Below are 11,060 nucleotides of genomic sequence, written 5' to 3' on the forward strand. Positions count from 1 at the left end.
AACACAAAAATGAATCGGTGTGAGTTTATCGAAGAACACTGTAATCTAAATAGGTGGCATCAAGAAAAGAAGGTGTCCATCACTGTTGTACACCTGGCACTGGTAGTCTAGATAGGTGGCATTTAGCTTAATGGGGTCTCCTCCCATATATATCCCTCCATCGTTCTCTTATCTGCATTGTCTCTCTTCCCCCACTGTCTCTGAAGTAATTACCTTAATTTTCAAGGATCAGGATCACCTCCAGTTGCATAGTACATCCATTTCCTCCAATTGGAATAAGTGGCTGAGAAAGTGCCACATCAATTAAAAAAATTGGGTAACTAATTTTTCACCACCCTTGTATTTTAACTTTAAATATATATATAAAAACTTTAAATATTGTATTCTAACTTTAAATATTATTTCCAAAATACGCACCGGTGGGAGAGAAAACGTGGTTGTCTTCCTTTCTCTCTTTAAAACCTTCCATTAATGGACTCTCCAAGGACTCACAACAACTTTTGAACTTCAAAGATTCACTTCAAACCCCAAACACACTCCAAAACTTGGCTTCCTAACATCAACCCATGTAATTTCACTGGAGTACGTATTATGCTGAAATTATTCATCTAAATCTTGATTTTGGATCTGTTTCTTCTTATGTTATTACTCTTCCTAATTTAGTGTTTCTCCGATTAAAGTGAATGATTATCATGTTTCTCAGTTAATTTGGAATAAAATAACCTATTATACGAAGAAATGGGAGGAGAAATTTATGGAAACAAATGAATGGATAGATAAATGTATGATTCATTTTGGAAATAAATCAAAATATGTATAGAAACAAAGGAATTGAGAAATAGATTTATGATTCATTTTGGAAACAAATCAAAGATCATTCTTTTTAAATTCTTTACCAATGGCAGAGGAGGAAAGTGAGGAGAAAGAGAACTCTCAATGTAACAACGGCAAAAAGGCAATAAAGATAGAGAGAGGAAATGAAAGAGAGGGATAATGGTCAAAGATAGAGAAATAAAGAAAGGAGAGAGAGCGGGACGATGGTCAAAGATAGAGAGAGAGAGTTTTGAAAACAAATCAAAATATGTATAGAAACAAAGGAATTGAGAAATAAATTTGTGATTCGTTTTGGAAATAAATCAAAGATTATTCCTTTTAAATTCTTTAGCAATGGCAGAAAGAGAAAAGTGAGGAGAAAGAGAACTCTTAGTGCAACAACGGCAAAAAGGCAATGAAGATAGAGAGAGGAGAAAGAGAGGCCAATGGTCAAAGATAGAGAGAGAAAAAGAGGGGGGATAGAGAGAGAGGGACGATGCTCAAAGAAAAAGAGAGAGGAGGGAGAGGCCCGATTGTATATACTGTATCTGTATAACTCTATATAAATAAAATACAAATTTTTAACCTTTCATAATTTTTACCATTCATTTACTCAATTGGAGGAAATTGTTGCGCTATGAGGTGATTCTTCACCAATTTTTAGAGCTCGCCTAACTCGCCCTCCCAGGAAGACCTTAGCTCTGCTGTAAGTTTGTAACCTCTCTCTATATGCGCACACAAACATATAACATATTTAAGCTAATAATTTTGGGTTTTAGTTATTTTTAATGACAAGTGCTCATACATAATTTACGGTGATTGGCTTCATTTGAGTGTGTATATATACACCGAAGAATTCCGCAAATCTTGTCCTCCCACTGTAAGTTCCAAATAGATTGGTATAAGAAGTAATCAAATTGTCTAATACGTGTATATGAATACAAAATTGTATATATATACACATATTAGAAGTTGTATTTTGGTCCGATGGACTCTCATTATTAATTTTTCTTTCATGTTCCGTTTATGAGAAAATTTTAATTGAGTTTGAATTTCAATTATAATTGATTTGTACAAATTGTTTTGGGCTCAGGCAGAGAGATCAAAAGTGGGTTTTGCCTTTGCGTCACTCTTTTTCGTGTGTTTGTATTCATTTTTTGTTTGCGGTGACCGAAATTTTAATTTTGGGGGGTCGAAGTAGGAATACAACATTAGAACTTAAAAATAAAGTAAAAAATTGTTATGATTTTTGTTTTGGTGCATTTTTAATGTACATTTTGAAAAGCATATCTATCAAAAGGTATGAGAAAAATAAATGGAGAGAAGAATAGTTAACCACTGATAAATGGGTTTTGCCTTCACACTTTTTGTTGTTTGATGCATTGGCGGATGGAACTTATTTGACTGTCACGTTGGTGTGTAGGTGTTTATTTGGTTTTTTTTTTTGTGTGCTACCCTTGTGAATGCTATTGGATTTTGTATATGGGAGATTGATAAGTGCTCATCTATTTGTCACCAGCCAAATCCGTGCTTCAATCAGATAAAGAGAGGTTCTTTTTTCCTCGTGGAAGTACCCAAAAGGCTTACAAAGTAAAAGGGCAACCAATATGGGCTATTGGAACTTCACAGGAAATGGATGTCATATAAAAATCAGGATCTAATCTGATTGGCGGCAGAAAGAGGAGACTTGTATTTTACGCCGGCCGTGCACCAAAAGGGCAGAGGACAGAATGGATAATTCATGAGTTTTCTAGCTATGATCAAGAAGCTCAGGTGATTAATGTTATCATTTTTGAGATTTTTTTTTTATTTTCCGTGTTTGCTTGAATAATATTTTTCTAATTATGTTTTAGATAACTTGTCATGTTGATACCTGTTGTGGGAACAATTTTTGCAATTATTATTATGAGTTATCTTGTTTGTGATATTGCTCTGTGATTACAAGTTTGGTTGATTGATAAACTACTACTAGAATATAGATGAGACAGTCTTATCTTTGTGGTTACACATGCCTTATAAATAATTGAATCCAGAGTAGCTTTTATGAATTGAGACAAAATGAAGAGGGATAGAATAGGAAACTATATAGGCATGTTGATTTTGGCATTTTTGTGCATTAACTAGATCACCCTTGCTATCTCATATTGTGCTTAATTAATAGGGATATGAATAGGCTTATCTCCCCTTGGGCTTGTTTCCTTGTCCATGCCTTTTAATATAGTCGGTTCGAATTAGTTCCTTTGTACTTGATTTCTGTGTCTTAAAACATGCAATGTTCATCTTTGAGAAAAAATGCCTTTCTTTTGTAGGATTTTATGGTTGTTTCCTGCCTTCGAAAGATTGTTGTTTTCTCTGCTCGCAACATTCCAAATTCAAGGTAACAATCATTCAAGTGCTTGAAGATTTTTTATTTTTATTTTTTAAACAACATGCAACAATCATACGTGCCTTCTTGGATTTGGACAACCAATTTTATTTTTTGTGTGGTGACATTCTCTCTCTCTCGGCTTAAGCAATGTAAGCAAGCATTTGATTAAACCAAACCAACATATCATTGATTATGTGAGAAATAATATGGGAGAACGTATTTTGTTATTCTTCTTTTAGAATCACAGATAGTGGTAAGTTGATTGCTATTAGTTCTTTCGCGTTTGTTGTATTCGTCAAAACCTTGTTAGATTACAAAATTTCTGGTTACAGGTTATTCTTATCAACTGAAAGAGTGTTGTTGTCAAAACATCATTTATTATTAGATCTGTTAGTTTAATAGTTCGGTTTATTCATTCATGGTAAATATTAAAATGGTATGCGCAACTGTGGTGTGGTGGTGGAAGGCGGCGGTGGTGTATATGGTGGTGGTGGAAGTGGCAGTGGTGTGGCCATGGAGGTGGTGGTGGTGGTGAGGTGGCACTTCCGGTTAATCACATTAAAGAAAATTGATTTTTTTTTTTTTTTTTTTTTTTTTTTTTGCCCTTTTTAGAAACTATTGTCATTTCACCACAATGGTAATTAATGGCAATTGTAGGATTAGATCTAAAGACCACAACTAAAAGGGAGCAGTTGAAAACCACTTTCAACTGATTGAAAGAACAATTGTTTTAGAAAACTACCATATTTTTAATTTGCTATTAATAACAATTTAGATGAAATGACTATAATGGATATTTTTTGAAAAGGAAAAATATTTCGTTTTCATCTCACATATACACACATAAGTAAATATTTTATTTTTATATTTTTGCTCTTTTCATGATTTTTCATATTTTTGGAAACGTATTAAAAAAATTACTAATAATATTATAATTATGTTTTTTTTTTTTTTACTACATTTAAAATTTTAAATAATTTTATTTTAAAACCATATTTAATTGTTTAAATTATGTGTAGTGATTCTTCTGAACTCGGGACAGAGGTTGCATCCTCCACGCTGTGTCCATGCGGCATTAAATTTAAAACTAAACTATGTCCATGCTGCATTAAATTTAAACCTAAACTAATGCCCGGTGAAAATTGAATTCAATCAAATGGAAAGGCTTAATCTTTGAACAAAACAGCTCTATGAAATGAAATTTTGATATTTCATAAGAGGGACTTCTTGACACTTTCTTATTTCGTGCATTGGCGGATGAAAATTATTTGATTGTAGAGTTGGTGTGTAGGTGTCTATTTGGTTTTAACATTTCCAAAGGTCATTCTTGTGTGATACGCTTGTGAATGCTATTGGATTTTGTTGAATGTAGAGATTGATTATTGCTCATTTATTTGTCACCAACAAATCCATATTTCATTTAGATACAGAGTGGTACTTTTTTTTCTCATCATGAGAGGAAGTACCAGAGGCTCAAAAACTCAAAAGGGAAACCAACACAGGACATTGGAAATCCACAGGGAAAGCCCGTGAGATAAAATTGGGATCGAATCCGATTGGCAAAAAGAGGACTCTTTTGTTTTATACTGGCTGTGCAGGGCAGAAGACATAATGGATATACATGAGTATTCTCTGATTGGAGAAGCTCAAGTGATTGCTTAATGTTATAATTTTTGAGAATTTTGAATTTTTTCTGATGTGCACCTGCTTGAATAATATTATTTTCTAGTTGGCTGTTTATGATATGGCATATTAATACTTGATGCATGTGTGAACAATTTTGCAATTATTATTAGGAGCTCTTTTTTCTAGTTTGCTGTTTATGATACCTTGTCATATTAATACGACTATGGTTGAGGGGTAAGTGCAAAAAACACCCCTCTATTTTCAGAAAGTTGCAAATAACATCCCTGCTGTTCAAAATTGACCCATCTCATTTCAAAAAGTTGTAAATAAGGGCTTTCTGTCGGAGGGGTAGGTAAAAATAAGAAAATACCCCCCAATATTTTTTATTCAATAATAATAAAAAAATTGAAGAAGATGAAATTACCCAAATAAACATTGACCTAAACTACGTCATTTTGGGTGATGTGGGTAATGAAATCTTATATCTCTCGGCTTTAATTTTTTGTTTTGGGTGAAAATCTCTCTCTTCTCTTAACTCGCCGGTGTTCATGGTGAAGGAGGGTTTTCATTCAAGCTGCCTTTGTCCCTCGGCCTCGCCGTTCTCCTCATCGTCCTCCTTGCCTTTGACTGCCGCATCATCAATCTCAGATCAAACCGCTTGTAAGCATTCTTACCAATTATATATGAAAGCCCTAATATCCAATCTCTCCTCACACCATCTCCTACTACGCCACACTCTTACTACCGAAGCCGTCAAGATTGCAGAATCACCCAATCAATTGAAATGGAGCTACAGGGAACCATAAATCGATCACCCCTCTAGGTCAGTGGTTAATTGCCTAATATCGCCGTCGACACTTACGTCGTCCTCGCTGGACTCGTCTGCAACGGATCCTCCGTTTGGAACGGGCCGTCCTTGGGGGCGATCTCAACAAGATTATATTCGGTTTCTCAATTTTTTTGTTATTCACGCCGTCCCGATGAGGTGTGTTATTCACGCCGTTTGGTTTGCTCAATTTTTTGCTCGAACGAAGTTTTAATGGCGAACGAGTTGGATTCAGCCAAGTTGGGGTTCGGGTTGGTCTGTAACTTATGTTTAATGGTGGAGGTGGTTGTGGGGCGGCATTGCAGTGGTGAGTGGTGGAGTTATGTTTATGCTTTAATTAATTGTGCATTATTTCACATATATTGACAATGAAATTTACTGATCCTTCCAACTAGTTGTCAGCTTCGTTTTCTCAGCTGTTTGATGGGAAGAAGTGAATCATGCACTAAGGCCTGCCCTTCCACTGCAGTTCTGAAGTTCAAACCTCTGGGAAATTAAAATTGATATGTATATACACACAAGTAGTCTTATGATATTTACAACCGATATTGTTGGTCAATCTTATCAATCTCATGGGCGGCCGGTTGTTTAGGTTAATTAATTGGGTTCAAAAAAATATACTTAGCATTTGCTGAAAAAAGAAAAAATATACTTACTAAACAAATTAACACTAGAGAAAAACCAATTCTATCAACACACACACACACACACACACATATATTTATATTTATTTCTTTTTTGGGTTAATGCTAACTAAATTGCTAAGTATATTTTTTTTTGAACCCAAGGGAAAGCTGCTATGTTTCATTCTAGCTCAAATTCAAATTGTCACACAAGTGCGTACTGGTGAGAGATCGATGATGGGAGTCCCCTGACATCATTTAACATATATCACTTAAAAATTAAAATTAAACTCATTTAATTCTTAAAATGAAGTAATAAATTAATAATATATATAAGGTATTAATATATAAATAGAGATAGAATCTTTAGAGAGAGAGAGAGAGCGAATAAATAAATAATAAAAATAAGAAAAGAAAAATTATATTATATTGGAGAGAAAAAATAAATAAAGAATACAAATTTGAAAAGAAAAGCATTACAAAGAAAGAAAAAATAAACAAAATACATAAATATGAGTATTATATATAGAAATGAGGGATTTAATATAAATAGGAGAGAAATAATAGAAATATGAATATAATGAGTATTATATATATAGATTATTTGTATTATATATAGATTATTTATAGAAAGAAAATTAATTAATAAAAATAAGAAAATAAGAAAATTAATTATTTAGAGAGAGAGTCGTTAGAGAGGAGAGAATAACAAAATTTCAAAATTTTATTAATTATTTACAAAAAACCCCATGTACTTTCAAAAGTGTGCAAATATCCCCTTTGGGCATTTTGGGTAGTGCAAAAGGGTATTTTGGGTATTAAAACCCAACTTTTGCTCACATGCCCGGCAAATGGCAAATTTGTTGGTCAAAAGCCCTTATTTGCAACTTTTTGAAATAAGAGGGGTCAATTTTGAACAGCAGGGTGTTATTTGCAACTTTCTGAAAATAGATGGGTGTTTTTTGCACTTACGCCCTTTGGTTGATTGATTTACTACTTCTAGTTGAACAAAGATCTGTTTTAATTGAAGAATGAAGTTGTAGAAAGTGCTTTTCACCAATAACAACCTTTTTGAATCCTAGTGGAGATTTTGAAATAGTTATTAGTTGAGTTTGTCATTGATAAAGTGCTTATTTGCTCAAGTATATGAAGTCATATAGTGCTTAATTAATAGGGATATGAATAGGCTCTCCTTGGACTTGTTTCCTGGTGGACTATGCCTGTTAATATCGTCTGCTCGAATTAATTCATTTGTACTTGTTTTCTATTTCTTAGGATATGTAATGTTCATCTTTGAGAAAGTCTACGAAGCATCAAATAAAATATGCCCTTCCGCATGTAGGATTCGATGGTTGTTTGCTTTTTAAAAAGGAACAGTGAGCGCCCTTTAAACAACAGTCCAAGTCACAGGCAGTGAGTATGGGTGTTTGCTTGAATAATATATTTATTATTTTTGTGTGTTTATGTGTTCATGTGTGTTTATGCGTTCATTGAGAATGAGTAAGGAACAAAATTCTATTAATTTTTTAACCAAAAAGGTGTCACGAATTTCATCGTATATGTTCTCCTCAATATATCTCCAACATATTTTTAATTTGGGAGAAATGGAATAGTTTATTAGGCTTTTAAAGCACTGTTATATATGATTTAATGACTTTATTTACATTTTTCTTTATATATTCCTTAATCTCACTGTGTGTCTTCTTGTGTTGATTCAAACATATTCAGTTAATTAATTATTTGGTTTTTATTCATTCACATATTTCACTTCGTGTTAAAACATTTCCATTTTTTCAGCTGAATAAAACAGCTCTATGAAGTAAAATTTTGATATGTCATAAGGGGATTTCTTGACACTTGTTTTGTGAATGAAACTTATTTGATTGTCGAGTTGGTGTTATTCTTGTGTGATACTCTTGTGAATGCTATTGGGTTTTGTTGAGTACAGAGATTGATTATTGCTCTTTCATTTGTCACCGGCCAAATCCAAACTTCAATCTGATACAGAGTGGTACTCCTTTTTCTCATTTTGGGAGGAAGACTCAATGGAAGAGAGGAGACTTCGTCGTACCAAAGAGGCTCCCAAACTCAAAAGGCAAACAAACACTGGACATTGGAAATCTACTGTAGTGCAAATTAACTATGCCTGTTAATATAGTCTGCTATCCTTGGACTAGTTTCTTTGTGGACTATGCCTGTTAATATAGTCTGCTCGAATTAATTTCTTCGTAGTTGTTTTCTATTTCTTAAAACATGAAATGTTCATCTTTTACTCCAGTATATGAGGTTATAAAGTGCCTAATTAATAGAGAGATGAATAGGCTCTCCTTGGACTTGTTTCTTTGTGGACTATGCCTGTTAATATAGTCTACTCGAATTAATTTCTTCGTAGTAGTTTTCTATTTCTTGAAACATGCAGTGTTCATCTTTGAGTAAGCGTATGAAGCATCAAATAAAATATGCCCTTCTGTCTGTAGGATTCAATGGTGGTTTGCCGCCTAAAAAGGAAAAAGTGAGCTCCCTTTAAAGAGCAGTCCAGTGATATGAGTATCAGTGCCTGAAGATATTCTATTTATACCAGAAAAGCTTCCTTTCAATAACACTCCATGGCAACAATCATCGATGCCCAAAGGGGCCAAGGCAGATGAGTGCTTTCCGAAGGAGTTTAGAAACAATCATTCAGTTGAACAGACTGATTCTGAATCCGAATCTTTTTAGAGATTTATAAGAGATTCTTCAGCACGAGGAGTCCTTCGATCACAAGGTTTGTGTTCTCCAGTTACCTAAATAACTAGACATGAACAGTTGAAACAACATTCCCTAGCAGATGAGTGCTTTCCGAAGGAGTTTAGAACCAATCATTCAGTTGAACAGATTGATTCTGAATTCGAATCTTTTGAGAGATTTATAAGAGATTTTTCAGCACGAGGAGTCCTTGGATCACAAGGTTTGTGTTCTCCACTAGCCTAAATAACTAGACATGAACAGTTGAAACAACATTCCCTAAGGCCATGTTTGGTGTGAGTGAATGGAATCAAATGAAGCGGGAATTGAATGCTTTTGTTTCCATTCTTTAGTTTGGTAACTAATTTTAAAGTTAGAATGATGATTTGCCCATTCTCCGAGAATGGTGATTCTTACTAATTCATTCCACTGTCAAACTAAAGGAATGTCCATTCCATTCCCACTTAAAAATAAATAAATAAATTGAATTAAAAAAAAACATTTGATGAAACGTCAAAACGGTGGCTATGTTCTCCTCTCTCTTCATCGGAGAACCATGACTAGTTTTTGGTCTCACAGTGGCGAAGTTTCGCCATCTCAAATTAAAGCATTTCAGGCTTCCCACATACGCTCGCAAGTTACCGATCCTTCCAACCAGCAAACTCACTGCCGATTTTGACTGGCAAGATTACGGTGCCATCACCGATGTTAAAGGTTAGGCTTCCTTCGTACACGTTGATTTTAGATTGATTTAGGAGAGAGGGAGCTCTCAACCCACTAAACGATTTAGGATTCTGGATTTCGGATTGACCAGGATTCCTTTGTACACGTTAATTTCAGGTTGATTTATGATTGATTTAGAAGAGAAGCTCTCAACCCACTAGACCCTCCTCTTCACCAGATGATACATTGATTTCGAACCCTAGGATTTGTGCAATTTTGTGAAGGAATTTGGATTGATTTGTGTGGCTTCGTGGACCGCGAGTCCACAACGGAAGTGGTTGCTCCTCTATTTTTTCTTCTCTTCTGTCCGGCGGAGCTTTTTCGACGATAGTTGTGGTTGTGGTGGTGATGACTGGCTACATATATATATATATATATATATATATATATATATATGAATATAGGTTTTACAAAAATAGGATGTTTGGCTATGGTTGTGGGGTGGAGGTTCGATGGTGGGTGAGATTTGACAGGCATTTTTAGAGAGAAAAAGAAGGCGAAAGAGAGGTTTCTCTATGCAACCAAACATGAGAATGAGAATGGTCATTCCATTCTTACTTTATTTCATTCAACCACACCAAACTAGCCCTAATAGTTCTCTAAATGTATAGTTTCTTCACTTGTAATGTCTTTTATAATAGTAATTATGTGTTATAAGATTTAATGACCAACTCATTAAAATGACCAAAAGCATGTAAAATTGATGATCCAACTTATTAGATGCAGCTAGATGATTGGTAGTTTCCAAACATTTGCAAACATGATGTATAGTGCGCACCGGGTGGTACCCTAAGGGCTAGTAACCCAAAATCATCAATATAACGGTTTTATTCCGGGTTTAGTTGCACACTAGGTTGTACCTTGCAGGCTAGTAACCCGGAACCACTTGCTTGGTCATTGAGACCTTATGTCCTTGGTCTTTTCGACAATTGTTGATTTCACATTCAATTCCTAGTTGTAATCTTGGATTGCTTTTAACTTGTGCTAGGATGCATGATACTTCATTTCTTGCATTGTATACTTGGATTTGTATACTTGTATGCCATCTATGTCAACATTGCTTAGTATACTTAGAAATGTATACCTGAATATATATGTCATTCTTTCATTTCAATATTCCTTAGCGTACTTAGTATATACACTTGTATATTGATGTTTTACTTTCTGATAACCTAGCATACTTCTATCTTATATACTTGTCTTAAGTGCATTTCAATTTTGATTGTATACTTGTATATTGAATGTCTTGTTGCGTATATCGTATGCTCCTATGTTGTTCAAATTGCATAAATGATGTGGTTTATGTTAGGAATACTCTAGGTAGCTTAGGATGCTCCCTGAGTCTCACATTTGACAT

Source organism: Cornus florida, unplaced genomic scaffold (assembly GCF_030987335.1).
Source record: "Cornus florida cultivar Cherokee Brave unplaced genomic scaffold, ASM3098733v1 CherokeeBrave_3.0.0_Hap2_Chr04, whole genome shotgun sequence".
Classification (NCBI taxonomy): domain Eukaryota; kingdom Viridiplantae; phylum Streptophyta; class Magnoliopsida; order Cornales; family Cornaceae; genus Cornus; species Cornus florida.